Consider the following 18,775-nt stretch of genomic DNA (forward strand, 5'->3'; position numbering starts at 1 on the left):
AAAGGGCAGGTGTGCGAGGGAGACGCTCAAGGTAACCAAACAGTAGAGGATACCAGGATGACTCCATATGTTGAAAAAATGGTGGGAGCCTCTTAGGAGATGCTCAGCTGGGAATTTGGGTTCTTTCCCCTTGCTATCTCCCATCTCCTTGCAGCAAAGAATGCCTTTCTAGAAGGAATAGAAATTTGTGCAGCAGCCATGATTTCTGTGGGTCCCAGAAAAAAGCCATGCTTCATTACTGCTTTGAACTGTATAGTAATGTGGAACAGAACTAGCTAGAGCCAGAAAATGGAGATTTGATGAGTCCTCTAAGATAAAGTGAGTAACTGCAGCTGGAGACTGAATATTTATTGCTATTCATATATCGGTTTTGAGCAAAGAAGGTAATTAGTCCAATCTGGATCAGCATTGCTCAAGAGCATGGAGGAGGACATTTCTTCCCCTGTCTCAGCCCTGCCAGTCCTTTGCTAGCAAAGCTCAATATCTCTAGCCTCGCCCTTGAATGCTCATCACCATCTTGCTCTAATGAAAACCCAGCTCTTCACTGAGAACGCCGTCTTCCTCTTCTCCTGCAGCCCTGTCACGTGGTGGCTGTTTTCTCCCTCACGGTTTTGTGCTAGTAGACCTGGAGGTGGGATGCAATTCCTTTTTGCTCCTCCTTGTCACTTCTGCATTAGTCTCTTTCCTCCCTAAAGATGTCTTGTATTGAAACTCAGGTAGTCAGGTCATGCCACTTGGTCGTCTCACTTCATTGACATCTGTCATGTCTAGCTGGTTCCTTGGTGCTCTGGCCTCACCGTCGTGGTCCAATTCCAGTCTCTGTTCTTGGCAATTTCAACCTATAGATAGATAGTCCCTCCATTCCCCTGATCTCTCAGTTCCCTGTCTACCTCTCTTCTCATAGTCTGGTCTGCCACTTTCTGTTACTCCCAAAGTCATACCAGACCCTGTCATTAACCCTGTGTATGCCATCTGTGATTGTGACATATGGGTCCTACTCTCTGACTCCTCCCTACCCCCTACCCCAGTGCACTCCCACTAGCACTCTTTCTAGGGCTGTGTAACAAAGTACCATAGACTGGGGGGCTTAAGCAATAGGCATTTATTCTCACACAGTTCTGGAGGTTAGAAGTCCAAGATCAAGGTGTGGGCAGGTTGATTCCTCTTGAGGGCTATGAGGGAGAATCTGTTCCATGCCTCTCCCCTGTCTTCGGGTGGTTTGCTGGCCATCTCTGGTATTCCTTGGCTTGTAGATACATCACTCCAATCTCTGCCTTCGTCTTCACATGGTGTCCTCCCTATGTGTGTTGTCTTGTCCAAATCTCCCATTTCTATAAAGACATTGGTTATATTGGATTTAGGAGCCACCATATTCCAATATGGCTTCATCTTAATGCAACTAATGACTTCTCAACTGACTCTATTACCAAGTAAGGTCATGTTTGGAGGTACTGGGGACTTCAACATATAGATTTTTGAGAGGATACAAATTTAGCCCATAACACTATCTCCAGCAATCCTTCAACTCTACTGGGACCTATACTCTTATCTTGTGTGCTTCCCTGTTGCCTTCCCCTTCCTCCTTATCAATACCTTATATCTCATTAAAACCGTTCCCTTGCCTGTCCCCTTGCAGCTCTCACTTTGTTGAACTTTCTTGGCTAAGCTTTCCACCTACTCAGTGCTTGATCCCATGCAGCTGAATGTGACTGGAGAAAAATAACCGTGCTGACTCTTATCATTTTAAATTTATGAATATAAATCCTAAATGGACTCTTAATGCTGCTTGGCGAACATACTCTCTCCTATATCATCAGTTTCCTCCTCTCTATTGAATTGTTGCTCTCACCATACAAACATATTCATATTTCTCTCATATTAATGGTATAAAAAAAAACTTCCTTTGACCCCACATCTGCCAGTAGCTCTCTCTCCCAAGCTCTACCAACTGCCACTTTTCACGGCACAGTTCTAGAATTGTCTATACCTATTATATCCAGTTCCTCTCTTTTTATTCTCTTTCCTTTCCAATCAAATTTATGTCCCCCTCCCCAAAATTCTCATGTCAAGATTACCAAAGATCTTCAAATTATGATGTCTAATGGCCCATTTTAGTCTTCATTTTATATGATCTATTATTGACACTCAACATAGCTGATCACTCTCTTCTGGAAGCAGCTTTCTTCCCTTGGCTTCCAGGATGCTCCTTTGTTTTCCTCTTATCTCACTGGCCCATTTCTCTCAGTCTCCTTTGCTGGTACCTCCCCTACTCCCAGCCTCTGCAGAACCCAGGGCTTTGACTTTGGGCCTCTTGCCCTTTCCATCTTCACTCACTTCGGGTGATCTCAGTCAGTTTCATGGGTTTAGATGTGACCCAAATCAAGTTTATGTCTCCAGCCTGGATCTTTCCTTTGGGCTATAGGCTGATATGCATTTGCTTCTTCAACTTCCCTACTTGGGTATCTAATATGTCTCCCAACTCAACATATCCAGATGTGCACTCCCGATCTCACCCCCACCCCTGCTGCTCCATCCTTCACTTGCTCAGGCCACTACCCCGGAGTCAGCCTCCTTTCCCTCACAGCTCATAGGGACTGGTGCTGACTCTCCCTTCAGAATGTGTCCAGAGTTCGATGCCTTCTCACCATGCCCACTGCGACCACCACTCCCATGATGGCCTCAGTCTCTGACTAGCCTCTCATCTCTGCAGTCTGTTGCAGGGCAGCAGCCAGAATGATCTGTGTGACACTCCAGCCAGATCAATCCCTCCTCTCCTCAAACCTTACAATGGCTCTCTGCGTCATTTTGGAATAAGAGCTGAAGTCCTTACGAGGTCCTCCCAGATCTGGGAACCACCATGACTTTCCTGCCCGTCCCTCTTCCTCTTCTCTGGCTTTCCTTCTCCTCCCAGGCTGCTCTGCCTCCTCTTCCTTGATCACATCAAGAACACACCCTGCCTCTAGCTTCAGCCCTGTGTATTCCCTCTGCCTGAACTGCCCTCCCCTTAAGTAATGCTGTGTCTTCTTTGCTCACTGCCTTCCATCTTTGCTCAGATGTCACCTTCTCCGTGAAGCATCCCTGACCTCTGTTTAAATTCCAGACCCTGCCCATCGTCCTGGGCCTCCTTCACCCTGATGCATTTTCTCCATAACATGTTTTACATCCTCATATACTATGTGACATACTTATATATTATGTTTGTTGGTTATTCTGTGTGTCACCCAGTAGAATTCAAGTTCCATGATTTTTTAAATAATAAATTTATTTTTATCGGTGTTCAATTTGCCAACATACTGAATAACACCCAGGGCTCATCCCGTCAAGTGCCCCCCTCAGTGCCCGTCACCCAGTCACCCCCACCCCCCACCCTCCTCTCCCCTTCCACCACCCCTAGTTCGTTTCCCAGAGTTAGGAGTCTTCATGTTCTGTCTCCCTTTCTGATATTTCCTACCCATTTCTTCTCCCTTCCCCTCTATTCCCTTTCACTATTATTTATATTCCCCAAATGAATGAGATTTTTAAAAAAAGATTTATTTATTGGGGCACCTGGGTGGCTCAGTGGTTAAGCATCTGCCTTTGGCTCAGATTGTGATCCTGGGGTCCTGGGATCGAGTTCCGCATCGGGCTCCCCGCAGGGATCCTGTTTCTCCCTCTGCCTGTGTCTCTGCCTCTCTCTCTGTGTCTCTCATGAATAAATAAATAATATCTTAAAAATATACTTATTTATTTTAGAGAAAAAGCATGGTGCGGAGGGGTGGAGAAGGAGGGAGAGAGAAACTCAAGCAGACTCTGTGCTGAGCATGGAGCTACAGAAGCAGGGCCTGATCTTAAGACCCTGAGATCATGACCTGAGCCAAAACCAAGAGTTGGATGTTAACTGATTGTGCCCCAGTGAGTTCCATGTTTATTGGTGCTTCTTTTTATCCCTAAGCCCAGAACACTGTTGATGCCTAGTATGTACTCAGCAAATATTTGGTGAACGAATGGAGAGTTACCCAGAACTTGGCAATAAAAGAGAATGGACTGGCAAAAGGAGGACGGTGGCCTTGGCTAGGAGTGCTGTGAAAGAAGTGAGCCAGTTAACACCAGAACCACTCTGCAGTTTTATCTGGATGCTACTTGAAAGCTGTGGTATAAAGGTTGATGTGTGATTTAATAGGTGATTAAATTGGCTTATTCCTAAGCACAATTTGGCGAGTACTCTTTTGTTGCCTTTAGAAAGTACTGAGTGATACATGCTACCTCCTTCCCAATAAAGGCCCATTTGGGAGCCTCACATTAAAGTGAAGAAGCTGCGGGGCAGGCCGGCCTGGCTATGTCATTTTACAGACCCAATCAGGGGTCTATAGAATGCAAGTCAAGGTCTGTCTGTGTTCAAAGGCTTTTAAAAAATACCTTTAAAAATCCACGTGCCCTCATCCCACAGTAGTGATGCAATAGACTGCAGGTGCTGTGGTGACGGGTTTCACTGCCGATATTCCAATGTCCCTGCTGGCTTGGCCACTGATTACCGTCCCACAGAATAATAGGCCACAATTTAGGGTTAGAGGGAAGTAAAAACTTGTCCATTTATTTGTTATAGGAACACTTCTTGGGAAGAGTGAGCTGTTAGAAAAAAAGCAGTGTTGATTTTTGTATTTACAGAACATTATTTACATATATGCATATTATTTGAAGTTCTGTAAAAGCCCACATTGGTACCAGGCAACATCTAAAACGGGGGCATAGATAGCAGCACTAAAGAGGAGAGGGGCCCTCCAACAGGACAGTTGCATCCCTGCGTCTGATGTCCGAAATTGTTGAATCCGACAAGTAGAAGGCCTCTTGTGTGTGTGTGTGTGTATGTGTGTGCATGTGTGTTTTACTTAGCTTTCACTCTAATTAGTGGCATATCTTTTTAGTTTGTTTCCTAGTGTTAGTGAATTTCTTCTCTAATCTTGGTTACCTTCAGCAAATACAGAGATGGGCCAGTGAATGAACTTCAGTTTATTGGATGTGTTAGGTGACCAGGTTTGCCCAAGTTCAGGAGACAACAGTGGAAAAATGGAATCATGACTGGTGGAAATATTGGAAGGACAAATATGGAGTGAACAAATTGTTGAGAAGAAGAAAATTCTTTTACAAATTTGGCTGTTTTGTGGAGATTTGGATTTTAGCATTTTACATTAATGTTTGTCAGCCAATTCCCTCACCCACTTGGACCATATGAATGGATTTACAGGAACCACTCTGTCTTTTCAGGGTCTCTGTGTAAGATTTCCTGAACCACCCCCTACATTTGGAATCCCAGGAATTTTCTTGGATTATTATACAGTCCTGGGGCAACCCCTTAGGGATCCATAGGAGGGGAACGAGGACAAAGCAGTAAAAAGGGAGACATAGGATCAATTTAATGCAACAAAGGGAGAAGAGAGGGAAGAGGAAATAGGGAAAAAGAACCACATGTGGGTAACATGGGTTCTGACTATAATAAAATTAATGAACTGTTCTGTAGCTGTTGGAAATAAATTTTAGTGACATGCTTACTCTTTTTAAATGAACAGACGACTTACTCTTTTTGTAAATGAACAGATGACTGTCAAGGTGGTTGATTGTGTAGTTCTGACACGTTGTATGTGAGAAAAAGTCCATCTCAAATTTTCTGGGTACACTTTGAGCTCAGATCTCTACAATTCTTTAGAAACAGCTGGTAGAGTAGAAAGGGGGAATTCTTGGTGTGGCTGTGATTCACTTCCCTGCCCTGTGATTCACTACTCTGTTGCGAATGGCGGACACATGGCGAGGATAGAATAACTGGTTTTGAGGCTTCATGAGCGGATTCAACACTGTGTCTTTATGTTTTGACACCATTTGAGTCAAAGCTTTGAGGTGTTTTAACATCACAAAGGAGCAGAGAGGTGAAGGATCAAAAGATGAACACAATGAACATGTGTAAGAGCTTGGTATCTAAAAGCATCCATTTCTTGCATGACACCAGCAAGTGAGATTAGGCAGCCACTGATGGGATGGGATGAGTGATGAAAGCAAAACTGCTTTCTTTTTTTAAACAGAAAGATCCAACCACCTGCTCTTACATGGCTTTTTTTATATAAGGTTTTGTTTATTTATTTGACAGAGAGAGAGAGAACGAGAGAGCAAGAGAATAAACAGGGGGAGCAGGAAAGGGAGAAGCAGGCTCCCTGCTAAGGGACCCCATGCAGGGCTCAATCCAGGACACTGGGATCATGACCTGAGCCAAAAGAGATGCTCGGCCGACTGAGCTACCCAGAAGCCCCCGACACTCTTTTAACTGAAATATTTACAGTGAATAAAGAAAGGCAGCTAAGTAAACATTCTTGGGCTCCCACTCACCAAAACTCCCTCCCTTCTCAAAATTTGTCACTAATAATTGTGAAAATTCAGCCAAAGAAACACTGGTAATGTTACAATATACTTAAAAGCTTATATCTAATATACAAATAAACAAGTTATGCAGTCATTGGTTACCTAAATTAAGGTGCTAAAAATTTCTGACTGCTGAATTTGTATTTGTATTTATGGTAGCAATTCAAAATGTGAAAAGAAAAATTAATTCTACTAGGTCATGAAATTATGAAAGTTTTCCTTAGAAAGATGTCCTCATTTGAACACCCAACTGGATAGTGAAACTTGAGTATTCTTGTTGGTGGAGAATTAGATGTAATGAGATGAATGCACTGTCTCTACTTCTGGTTTGTTTTTCTTTTAAGAAACTGAAAGTCCAAGGTTGGTAACATATATTTAACTACAGAGATTTTTTTTATTTTGTGTTTTTGTTTGTTTGTTTTTGTTTTTTGCAAAACAATACTGTTTTATTATCAAGACCCTGCCCAGGGGAGTAGGGGCCCACTCTGCTCCCAGAGGGACAATGGATGATGGGTGTGTGAGATCCGTCAGGGAGTTAGGTCAGTGCTGTGAGAATAGCCCCAGCCACCACGGGAGCCTGGACATCTGAGATAGGATCTGGGGGAAACTTTGGGGAGTAAGATCCCCCAGGAGACTGAGGAGCTGAGGCTGAGCTCCCCCTTGGCTCCTCTGCAGGAGGCCAGTGAGGGCTGTGAGCTCAGGTCCACTGACCCAGGTGGTGAGGCGCCAGAGCATGGGGTGGAGAATGATAGGGGGCTTTGTTTTCATCTAGGTTATTGTATTTCAGCCTAGCACACCATTTTATATCATTACCCAGCAGTTAATCTCATTAGAAACCTACCTATTTGCTTGGTAGTGAGTGTGAAGGGGCTGAGGGAAATGGAGACATTTGAGAAGCCACCAGCTGAGAGCCAATAGCTAGACTCGAGATGCATCTATATCTTTCTCAGATTGGAACTGTGGCCGACTATTTATGGGTGCCAAAACATGAAGTCTGGCATTAAATCCCCCACAAGTCTCTAGTGTGACAGCATATTTTAACATCGCTTAATACAGGCAAGGCGGGGAGGAGGGAAGAAGAAGCATATTGCTGAACCAAAATAGTAGTAGTATGGTCGAGAGTTATAAAGTTACAGTCTCTTTAAAAAATTTTATCCCCAATTGAGCGAATCAAAGAAATAATTGCTTGGTTAAGTTTTTTAGATATTTTAAAAATATTGCAGAAATCAGGCTAAACATACCTGTGAGCTTTCCTGCTGACCTGAGCTGGCTCCAACACATTGCAAATCAAGAGGATTATAAGCTAAACCAGACTGTGGGAGAGTGGGGAGCTCTCACCAGGTTTCCCGATAGGCGATGACTTAGAGATGTTGCAAGTCGGGGATCGGTATAGTTGAGGCTGATCAGTATCGTTGATAGTTTAGACAGTACAGAAGTTGATCAGGGTAGTTGAATCAATTTTAGAAAGCGAGAAGTTCAGGTGCAGAGTGTTGACTTGATTCACCCAAGGTCACATGGCTCAGAGCCAGACTAGAATATGATCCCGGATTTCCAGTACGGAGCTTCTTTTGCAAGGGCAGTCCTGGAATTTTGGCGCTGCCCTGCCTTTCCAGGGCGGCCTTTGCAAAATCTCATCTAAACATGGCTCTTATTTACTAGCTTCTAATGATTTTGCCTGGAACCACGTGGATGGAGAGATTCAAGTCACATGATTAAATGTCTGACAAAGTGGTATCGACTGACCGGAAGCCTTAAATAAATATTGACTTCCAGTCTTTTTGGAGTGGTAACTCCCGACCAGTTTTTTCTTTTCTCGAATGTGTTTCTTATCCATATCATGTATGTATGTAAATATGTATACGTTTTAAAGAGAATACGTATTTTTGTTTTGATTTTAGAAAATCTTGGCAACATTTGCTGAGATAACTGGTAGCTGGGAAAACAGTGATGTCGTAGGAAGATTACCAGATGCCTTCAGGAACTGACTTTTCATCCTGCCTGGCCATGTGGGAATTGCTTAGCTGGGGAGTCACTTTCATTTTCTGGTCAGTAAAGCAGGGTTATTGATGACTGCTTTACCTGCAAGAAGCACTCTAAGAATAGATGAAACAAAGTAGAGGAAGTGCTCCAAGGGTTTCATACATTCCTAATAGAATTAAAGTAGGTGGATTATGCTCTAGGCTACAATTTCTTTTACTTGGAATGCCGATGGCCTCAAGTTTTCCTGTAGCTTTAAGAGTCAATGATTCTCAGGAATCTTTTTTCACATCATTGAACCTTTAAGACGCTTGCTTTATTTAATCTTAGATTCAGAAAACTCTGTAAAGTCACCTAGTGATATTTCTTCCCAGTTCAAACAAAAGCTTCAAGTATATTTTTTCATAGGAACATATGCATTCTTGTGTGTGTGTGTGGGGGGGGGATGCATGTCAAGAACAGGACCATAAGAGTACAGTATGTCTTGTTCAAAAGGGAATGATTCATTGAGTGGAAAGTATAGGAAGACTATATGCGTTCTTGACATCGTTTCCCCACACTATCCTTTCAAATTAAACATTCTGTTCGAACAAGGCATACTGTGCTCTTTTAGTGCTGTATTCTAGGCATGCATCTCATCAATACATCTTCATGATTCTGAGACAGTATTTACCTTTTCATATCTAAAAATCTTAAATATAGGGATGGCTGGGTGGCTCAGTGGTTGAGCATCTGCCTTTGGCTCAGGTCGTGATCCCCGGGTCCTGGAATTGAATCCCACATCAAGCTCCCCTCAGGGAGCCTGCCTCTCCCTCTGCCCGTGTCTCTACCTCTCTCTGTGTCTCTCATAAATAAAAAAAAATAAAATATTTTAAAAAAATCTTAAGTATATACATGCTGTGCACATTGACATATACACATTTGAGTCCTAGAGTTTCTTTCTGACCTACCTATACGAGATGTCCTCCTGAGAAGGTTTCTATTCCATGGGACCTTTGCAGCCTTCCACTGTGTCTGGTTTTAAGTAATTTATGTCTGATTTATTTATTTTTCTGAGATTTGCTCTTCTCATTCTTGTACCGGGCTGGTCTCTCCACACTAACCTCAGCCCCCTCAGACAGTGGATTGGAAGGAACATAGTCTTCTTCAAATTTTCCTTTGGTAGATTTTTTATTGTCATGCAATTTTGTTGTCAGACAGACATTACCCTGAGTTAAAATATCATTCTGTGATTAAAAAAAAAAAATCAACAGAAGACTTTATTTTTTCCTCACAGCCTAGAAAACAAGATTTGAGTAGGACATATGCTTTTCCCCTCTCAAATATGAGGGATTGTCAATGTGGAAAAGGAATGAGATTCATTCTACATAGACCCATGGGTGGGAATCACAGAGGCAGATGTAATTAGAATATAATAATAATGATAATAATAATAAATAAAACTTTCTCATTATAACAACTGTCCAAAAACAGAGGGGCATGCTTCATAGAGTTGTCAGTTCCATTTATGGAAAAGTTGAAGGAGAGTGTCTTAGGTCATGTTCTCTAGAAGGAGAGCCCGAACTGGGGATTTTTGTGCCAGTGAATCATTGACAGAGTACTCTCAGAAAAAACTTGTAGAGAAGTAAGGGAACCAGGATAGGGCAGGGGAAGAAGCTGGGAAAAGATGAAAGTTCAGCTAAAGTCTAACCTCAACCTGACCCCATGGAATTCTGGAGCATGAGTGGTATCACAGAGGTGTCCTGCCTTGAGCAAGGGAAGTGGGTCTTCTGTGCCCCTACATCAGTCCATTACTGCTTATAAGATGCCTCTGTGTGTGTGTGTGTGTGTGTGTGTGTGTGTGTGAAGTGTGAGGTGTAACCTTCAGAGGATTTCCAGACAAGGCAGCTCTTTTGGAGGCAATTCTCAGGTGAGGAGTACATCTGTGAGCTGGTTGCAGCCCATAGAGCAGTTGAAGGATCAAAGTATTGGCCAGGTAAATGGGATCTGGCTAGGGCACCATTGGCACCATCTACAAAAGAATGACTGGTCATATTCCAGAATAAAAATGAAATAAAGAAGACATCTGACATCTAACTTTAGTTTTGCTACTGATTGTTTTCTAATACTCCATTTCTAATAATCTTTAAAATAAAAATATTTATTGAATTCCCTTTCTCCCCCCAAATTAGTCTATGATGGCATGCTGTAGAGGAGTAGTTCTCAGCATATGGGCTGAAGACACTTGGGGTGGGGTTGGTGAGAGGGTAAAGACACTGGTTACTGCAGTGAGTCTGTGAGATCATATACACCCAAAGTACTGTATTCTCTTTAATAATGTGAATTATTTACTATTTTTCAAATACATGCATTAAGTAAAATAGATTTGAATATTAAAAGCATTATGGAATTCATACTGGTTGTTTTGTTCATGTATTTTCTCAATCATCACATTCTAAAGGGATGACTTTTTGTTCTAAAGGGGCAGTATGGAGAGTCCTCTAAAGTTATATTGATGAAAAAGGAATGCACATACCACATTAAATGGGATGATGAAGTAGATAAGCTATAAGGATTCACGTGAATTTGTTCACCTTATCTGGATTTTACCAGCTTAGGTTGTGATTTCCATTCATGAAAATTTCCATTTTCAGGCATGAATGGTTCGTTTAGGTTATGACTATGCATCAATTAATAATGGGAATGTATTAAAATGAATTAAATTTCCTTCTCTGAAGAGTGCACTAGTGTTTGAGGGCTGGAAAACTTGACACAGGGTGTGTAGCTTCTCATTTTACTGGTGGGGAAACTAAGACTCAAAATCATTCTGAGAAGACATCCAATAATGTTCCCTGACTTCCCAGTTCAATTATTATTTCCATCTCACCACCAAGGCAAATGACAATTCAGAATGTAAAAAATTGAAGGCGATTTGTCAGAACCATATGTCCTCAGTCAAAAGTAGAATTAGCTGATGACGTATGGAATCTTGAATTCTAGGAAACATTTTTTTGTATGGATCCCTGATCCCCATTTCCATAGTATGATTACCATACTGCGGTTCTCTGTTTTTAGATTTCTGTTTTTAATTGATTCCTTCTTCTCTTCCATATGGTTTCAGCAAATTCATTTCCCATCATTCTCCAGCAAAGATGTATAACAGGTACTTTCATTTTAAACCCTTTTCAAATAAAGAGAATCCCCCCCCCTCCCTTGGCTGTTAAGACATTCAAGAGCAAAATAACTATTGTAGTATGCTGAGGTTACTTCTGTAACAACCATGTGAATCCAATGCCATGGAAATAATGCTAATATTTTTATTCTCATACTCTTTGTGGCTCAAGTGATTGCATGTGGCTAACAGCTGGGCTTGTAATGTTGCAAGGCTGGGAGATGGAGAATAGCAAAAGGAGAACTATACACTGCTGGCATCGTGTTCCTTATTCCCTTCCAAATCAAGCTTTGGTTCTCTTTTGAAACTCTCTTACAAAGAGGGAGAAAGCACTCTTTTTCCTCCTTATCAATGTGAGATAAGATATCAGTGGTGAGTCTGTAGATTGTGGGTTTTTTTTTTTTTTTTTGAAAGCTTGATAAATAGAATTGTGTGGGGGGACAGTTCTTCATCGATCTTGCTACAGACTGAATGCTTGTGCCACTCTGGCCCAATCGTGTGTTTAAATCTTATCCCCAGTGTAATGATATTTGGAGGTGGGCTTGTAGGAGGTGCTTAGTTTATGATGATGGAGTCATTATGAATGTAATTAGTGACCTTGCAAGAGACTCCAGAAATGTCCCTCACCCCTTATGCCATATAAGAACACAGTTAAAAGATGACCATCAGTGAACCAGGAAGTGGGCCTTTGCCAGACATGGAACTTGCGGCACCTTGATCTTACACTTCTCAGCTTCCAGAACTGTGAGAAATAAATATGTTATTTAAGCCAACCAATATATGCTATTTTTGTTATAGTGGCCTCAACTGACTAAGACAAGTCTCTAACAGTTCTGCACATTTTGCATGCAGAGGCACTGTTTTTCTTTGTTCTGGATTATCTTTCTTTTTTTCCCCCCGTGGGATTTGTCTTTTGTCTCTTCTTTCATTTCCCTGTGTGTGTGTGTGTGTGTGTGTGTGTGTTTTAATTGAGGTAATAGTTGACATATCACATTGTGTTAGTTTTAGGGGTACATTTTGTAGATTATCTTTTCAAGGATGTTTGTATAGTGAACAGCATTAGAAGAATAAGTAAGATAGTGTCTCTCTATGGAGCTGAGGGCAGTTTTGTTGACTACCCAATGTAATAAAGAAAATTTCTCCCTGCAGGCAAAAATTAGACAGGTTTGCTGGCAGCCCATTATAAAAGACCGGGGTTCTTCTAATTTGGAATTTTCATCTGTAATGCAAATCTGTGTGTGCAGCATCCACCCAGGGTGCTCTGTAGGACTGGGGAGCTGGAGAACAGTTGCCTTTTACGCTCTGAGTGATTAGAGTCTTTTGTGGCCAACCTAGAAGTCCTGTCCCTTCTTCCAGCATCCATGAAATGATAACAGCTAATTTGTTAGCTTGCAAGTAGAGAAAAATCTCAGACTTTTCACAGATCTTGGCAGGTTGACTGTTTACCAGTAAGGAATCACTTCCCCAGGGTAATTGGCTGTGCTCACAGAATGAAACACATTCTTGGTTTCCAGAGAAATAAAATAAGGAACTTTGATCCCTTTGACTAAAATTTCTTATTAAAGTTTTTGTAAACCCATCGTATTTGGGGACATTATTGATGAACCAGAAAACAGGTCAACATGGAGATTGGCCAATCTTGGGCATTTATAGGGGTTTTTCTCACATCTCTGACATCAGAGCTGTGGGAAGTCATCTTCTCCACCTTCTTTGGAGGTAAAAACTGCATCTAAATCCCATTTTCTATTTTGTGCCTCAGGAGGGCTAAGGGCAACCAAGAACTGTATGTCTGTCAATGCTTCAGAGAGATGATAGAGCCCACAGTGCAGAGGCCCTTTAGGATCAATCCCAGTACTCACTCTTCCTGGGTGGGGACTGCCAACTCCAGTTGACCTGACCATTGCCCTCCAAACCGGTTTTCAACTCCACCTCCTACCCTAGGGGCTACTTGCTTTTTGTCACAAAAGAGCACAAGAGAGGAGTGATCTGGGTTCGGTTTGGGGTGTCACATGGGTCATTGATTGCTCAAGGAAAAGAACAAAAGAGTTAAATTGAAGCCACCTTAATAGAACTTAGTTATTAAATTGTTAAAATATGTTCTGGGATTTGGGGGTGGGGAATCACTCTCACAAAACCAGAGATCAGGAAATGCCAATTTGTACACCATTTACTTTGTATTAAGCAATCTGCAGAAACTGTCTGTTTAACCGTGATCCAAACAGTTTGGGAAATTCTCTCTTGAGTTCATATTTAATGTATGCAATGGTCATTATAGGTCCTGAGAGATTTTGTTTGTTAGCTATATTATTGTGTTTGGCCTCATTGACTTGAAATATTTGTGACTTTCTTGCTTTTAGGATACCCCAACTTGGCCCCTAGCTCACTATTCCAATATCAACATACCCAGCATTCCCTCCTGAGATTCAACAGTTTATAGAAGGCTTTTAATATCTAAAGCTAACTTTATATGTGTAGCTCCTGCTTCTTGCTGGAATATGATCTTGGAAACCAAATTAAGCGGATAGTCAAAAAGCAGACTGTACTTTTCCATAGAAACATTACATATAAGAATTATGTTCATGAGCCAGCATTTGGCATCAGATACATTTAGGTTCAATTAATAATTTATCATGAAAACAATGATACAACCATTATAAGTTCTATGATTATTCGGAATATGAAATTTGCATTACAAATTTTAGATCATGTTCATAAAATGATCATACCTAATGAAGGCTCAGGAATGTAATGATCAATATATAATACTATATGTATACAACTTGGAAATAACATAAACAAGCAAAAATAGGCATGCATTAAATATTTAGCTCACAGTTGGATTTGCCTACTTAAGTACAAGAAAGCTTTTGGGGATAACATGGTTGAATCACATATCATTTACAAAAGCATTTTAATTGTTCTTGAAGCTCTAGCCAATATAGGGCAAAAAATGATATAATAAATAACACATAATTATTGGAAAGATAAAATTATTATTTACAGTGTATACGATTGTCTGTAGAAAGCAGAAAAAAGGAATACACAAACTAGTAAAAGCATCAATAGAGGTCAGATAGACTATACATACTAAAAAATTTATTTTTTCTCTATTAGCAACAACTAATTAAGCAGTATAGTGAAAAATAAGCCAGATGAGAAAAAATACATAGAATACTAAGGAACAAATTTAGTAAGGATTGTGCAGGGCTTGTAGGACAACACTATGAATTCTACTGAGGTAAATAAAGAAAGACCTAATCAAAAGGGGTAAAAAACCTGGACAAGAAGTTTCTGTAGTATCAATGGCTTAATTTAGTGGAACTTGTCATAATAACAATGCAATCTCTTAAGAATCCTAATGGGTTTTTGTAACTTGTAGAAAATTATTTAAAAAATCTACCCCGAATAATATGCATATAAGATTCACTAGGAATGTTTGAAGAAGAGTTATGAGGGGAAACTAAACCCTACCACATATTAAAATATATTTTAGAGCTTTAGGAATGAGAAGTGAGGTGCAGAGCTAGAAGGATCCATAAAATTCAAGAGCGCAGAAATGGGTCAAAGTATTTTGGTTACATAACCTCTGTGTATCTTAACTTTTTCATTGTCTGTAAAATAGGGATAACTACCATGCCTACTTCAGAGGCTTGTTATGAGGCATTGAATACATAAAAAGTTATTAGAACAATGCCTGGCACTCAGTAAGTGCTATGGAATAATTTGGTATGTTGTTAACCAGTGAGAACTTTACCAGCCCAAACTGATTTGGTTCAAAATTGGATTCGATTTCCTAGAATATTTATTTATTGTAGTTCTTTTTATCTATACCATGTTTTCCCAAGCAATTCCCTGTTTTCTATGAGACCCTGCGCTTGATAACTGTGATTTGGTCAACTATGGCAATTCACAGGAATATAAATGCTGTATTAGAAATACCATGGCTGGTGAGAGATAATCTTCCATGTAGATTGTTTAGCAAATGGTGCTGGGATAACGGATTGCTATTTCAATAAAAACAAAGTTAAACATCTTCCCTATGTACAATAGCACAGTAAACCCAGATAAATCTAAAGATTGAAATATAAAAAGTAAAACAGTATAAAATCTAAGAGAAAATATAGATTTCTTAAACTCTTTAATGTCTGTAAAAATGGATACCCTGGCACTTTTAATTGACTATATAATCATGGATTTGTTTCTGAGCTCTCTATTCTGTTCTATTGATCTATGTGTCTATTTTTGTGCCAGTGCATACTGTTTTGATTTCTACAGCTTTGCAGTATAACTTGAAATCTGGAATGAGATCCTAGTTTTGCTTTTCATTTTCAAGATTTCTTTGGTTATTCAGGATCTTTTGTGGTTCCACACGAATTTTAGGATTATTTGTTCTAGTTCTGTGAAAAACACTGTTGGTATTTTGATAGGATTGCATTAAATGTGTGGGAAAAATTAGAGAGGGTGATAAACCATGAAAGACTCCTAACTCTGGGAAACAAAGGGTTGTGGAAGGGGAGGTGGGTGGGGAGTGGGGTAGCTGGGTGATGGGCACTGAGGAGGGCACTTGATGGGATGAGCACTGGGTGTTATACTATATGTTGGAAAATTGAATTTAAATTAAATAAATAAATAAATAAGTTTAAAAATGTGTAGATTGTTTTGGATACTATGGACATTTTAACAATATTTGTTCTTCCAATCCATGAGCATGGAATATCTTTCCATTTGTTTGTGTCATCTTCAATTTCTTTCATCAGTGTATTGTAGTTTTAAAGTAGGTTCTGATTAAGTTTATTCCTAGGTATCTTACTGTTTTTGGTGCAACTGTAAATGGAATTGTTTTCTTACTTTGTTTTTCTGCTGCTTCATTATTAGTGTACAGAAATTTCTGTACATTCATTTTGTACCCTGCAACCTTACTGAATTCATTTATCAGTTCTAGCAGTTTTTTGGTAGAGTTTTTTGGGTTTTCTATATATAGTTTCATGTCATCTGCAAATAGTGAAAGTTTTACTTCCTCCTTTCCAACTTGGATCATTTTTATTCCTTTTTATTTGTCATATGTCTTTTCTGCATCTACTCAAATGATCATATGAGTTTTTTTAATACTTTCTCTTATTGACATGATGTATCACAGTTATTGATTTGTGAATATTGAATCATCTTTGCATCCCAGGAATAAACACCACTTGATGGTGGTGAATGATATTTTTGATGTATTGTTTGATTTAGTTTGATAATATTTTGTTGAGGATTTTTGAGATATTGGCCTATAGTTCTCTTTTTTAGTGGTGTATTTATCTGGTTTTAAGATTAGGGTAATGGCAGGCCTCGTGGAATGAATTTGGAAGTTTTCCTTCCTTTTCAATATTTTGGAATGGTTGGAGTAGAATAGGTATTAACTCTTCTTTCAATGTTTTGTAGAATTTTCCCATGAAGCTGTCTGGTCCTGGATTTGTTTGTTGTGAGTTTTTTGATTCTGTTAAACTGGTGGTGAAATTGCTATAAATTTCCCTCTTAGAACATCTTTTGCTGCATACCAAAAATTTTGGATCATTGTCCATTGCTTTCATTTTCATTTGTCTCTATGTATTTTTTGATTTCCTTTTTGATTTCTTGGCTGACCCACTCATTGTTTAGCAGCAGGTTATTTAACCTCCAAATTTTTGTGTGCTTTTCAGATTTTTTTCTTCTGGCTGATTTCTAGTTTCATAGTGTGGCGGTCAGAAAAGATGCATGGTATGATTTTGATTTTTTGACTTGTTGAGACTTGTTTTGTGGGCTAATATGTGATCTATTCTGGAGAATGTTCCATGTGCACTTGAAAAGAATGTATATTCTGCTTTTTTTAGGATAATATGTTCCAAGTTTATCTGTTAAATCCATCTGGTCCAATGTATCATTCAGAGCTACTGTTTCCCTATTGATTTTCTGTTTGGATAATCTTCCCATTGGTGTAAGTGGGGTGTTAAAGTCCTCTATTATTAATATATTACTACTGATTAGTTCCTTTATGTTTGCCATTAACTGTTTTATGTATTTGGGTACTCCCATATAAATAGTTACAATGATTATATCTCCTTGCTGAATTGTCCCTTTTATGATTATATAATGTCCTTCTTTGTCTCTTTTTACAGTCTTTGTTTTCAAGTCTATTTTGTCCGATATAAGTATTACTACCCTGGCTTTCTTTTCATATCCATTTGCATGATAAATACTTCCCTATCCCTTTACTTTCTTTCTTTTTTATCCCTTTACTTTCAATCTGCATGTGTCTTTTTTTTTTAATTTATTTATTTATGATAGTCACAGAGAGAGAGAGAGGCAGAGACACAGGCAGAGGGAGAAGCAGGCTCCATGCACTGGGAGCCCGACGTGGGATTTGATCCCGGGTCTCCAGGATCGCGCCCTGGGCCAAAGGCAGGCGCCAAACCGCTGCGCCACCCAGGGATCCCGTGCATGTGTCTTTAGGACTGAAATGAATCTCTTGTAGGCATATAGAAGGGTCTTGGGTTTTTTTTTTTTTTTAATCTATCTCATCACCCTATGTCTTTTGATTAGAGTGTTTAGTCCATTTATATTAAAAGTAATTTTTGATAGATGTATATTTATTGCCATTTTGTTACTTGTTTTATGGCTATTTTTATAGTTCTTTTCCTTTCTTCCCATGCTCTCTTCTCTCCTATTAAGTTGACTTTATTCAGTGATATACTTGGATTTCTTTCTCTTTATTTTTTGGACATTTATTGCTGGTTTTTATTTGTGGTTACCATTAGGTTTGTATATAACTTCTGCATATGGAAGTCTATATTAAGTTGATGGTTGCCTAAGTTTGGATACATTCTTTACTTCTCTCCCCTCTCTCCCATGTTTTAGGTATATGGTGTTATACTTTACATCCTTTTATTTTGTGACTCCCTTGACTGATTTTTAAGATATACTTATTTTTACTGCTTTTATGCTTTCTACTTTTCTTAGTTTTACTTATGGTCTTTCCTTTCCATGCTTAGTTTTACTTATGGTCTTTCCTTTCCTTTAACATTTCTTGTAGGTCTCATTTAGTAGTCATGAATTCCTTTAACTTCTGTTTGCCTGGGAAACTCTTTATCTCTCCTTCTATTCTGATGATAGTCTTGCTGGATAGAGTATTCTTGGCTGCAGATTTTTTCCCTTCAACACTTTGAATGTACCATGCCACTCCTCACCTTCAAATTTTCTGCTGAAAAGACTGCTGACAGCTTTATTGGGGTTTCCCTCATATAT

General features: G+C 39.6%; 2 long non-coding RNA genes across 2 annotated transcripts in view; one reads left to right on the forward strand and one right to left on the reverse strand.

The window, feature by feature from the left end:
- The window catches only part of LOC125752904 (uncharacterized), a 92,238-nt gene that overhangs the window by 28,957 nt on the left and 44,506 nt on the right, over positions 1-18,775 (forward strand). The gene's annotated exons all lie outside the window — the stretch shown is intronic.
- On the reverse strand, positions 1,088-8,061 carry LOC112661510 (uncharacterized). The gene is made up of 2 exons (XR_003137756.3): positions 7,626-8,061; positions 1,088-1,331 (listed from the first exon to the last, which is right to left on the reverse strand). It is a non-coding gene; the product is annotated as an uncharacterized LOC112661510 (long non-coding RNA).

Source organism: Canis lupus, chromosome 18 (genome assembly GCF_003254725.2).
Source record: "Canis lupus dingo isolate Sandy chromosome 18, ASM325472v2, whole genome shotgun sequence".
Taxonomy (NCBI): Eukaryota; Metazoa; Chordata; class Mammalia; order Carnivora; family Canidae; genus Canis; species Canis lupus.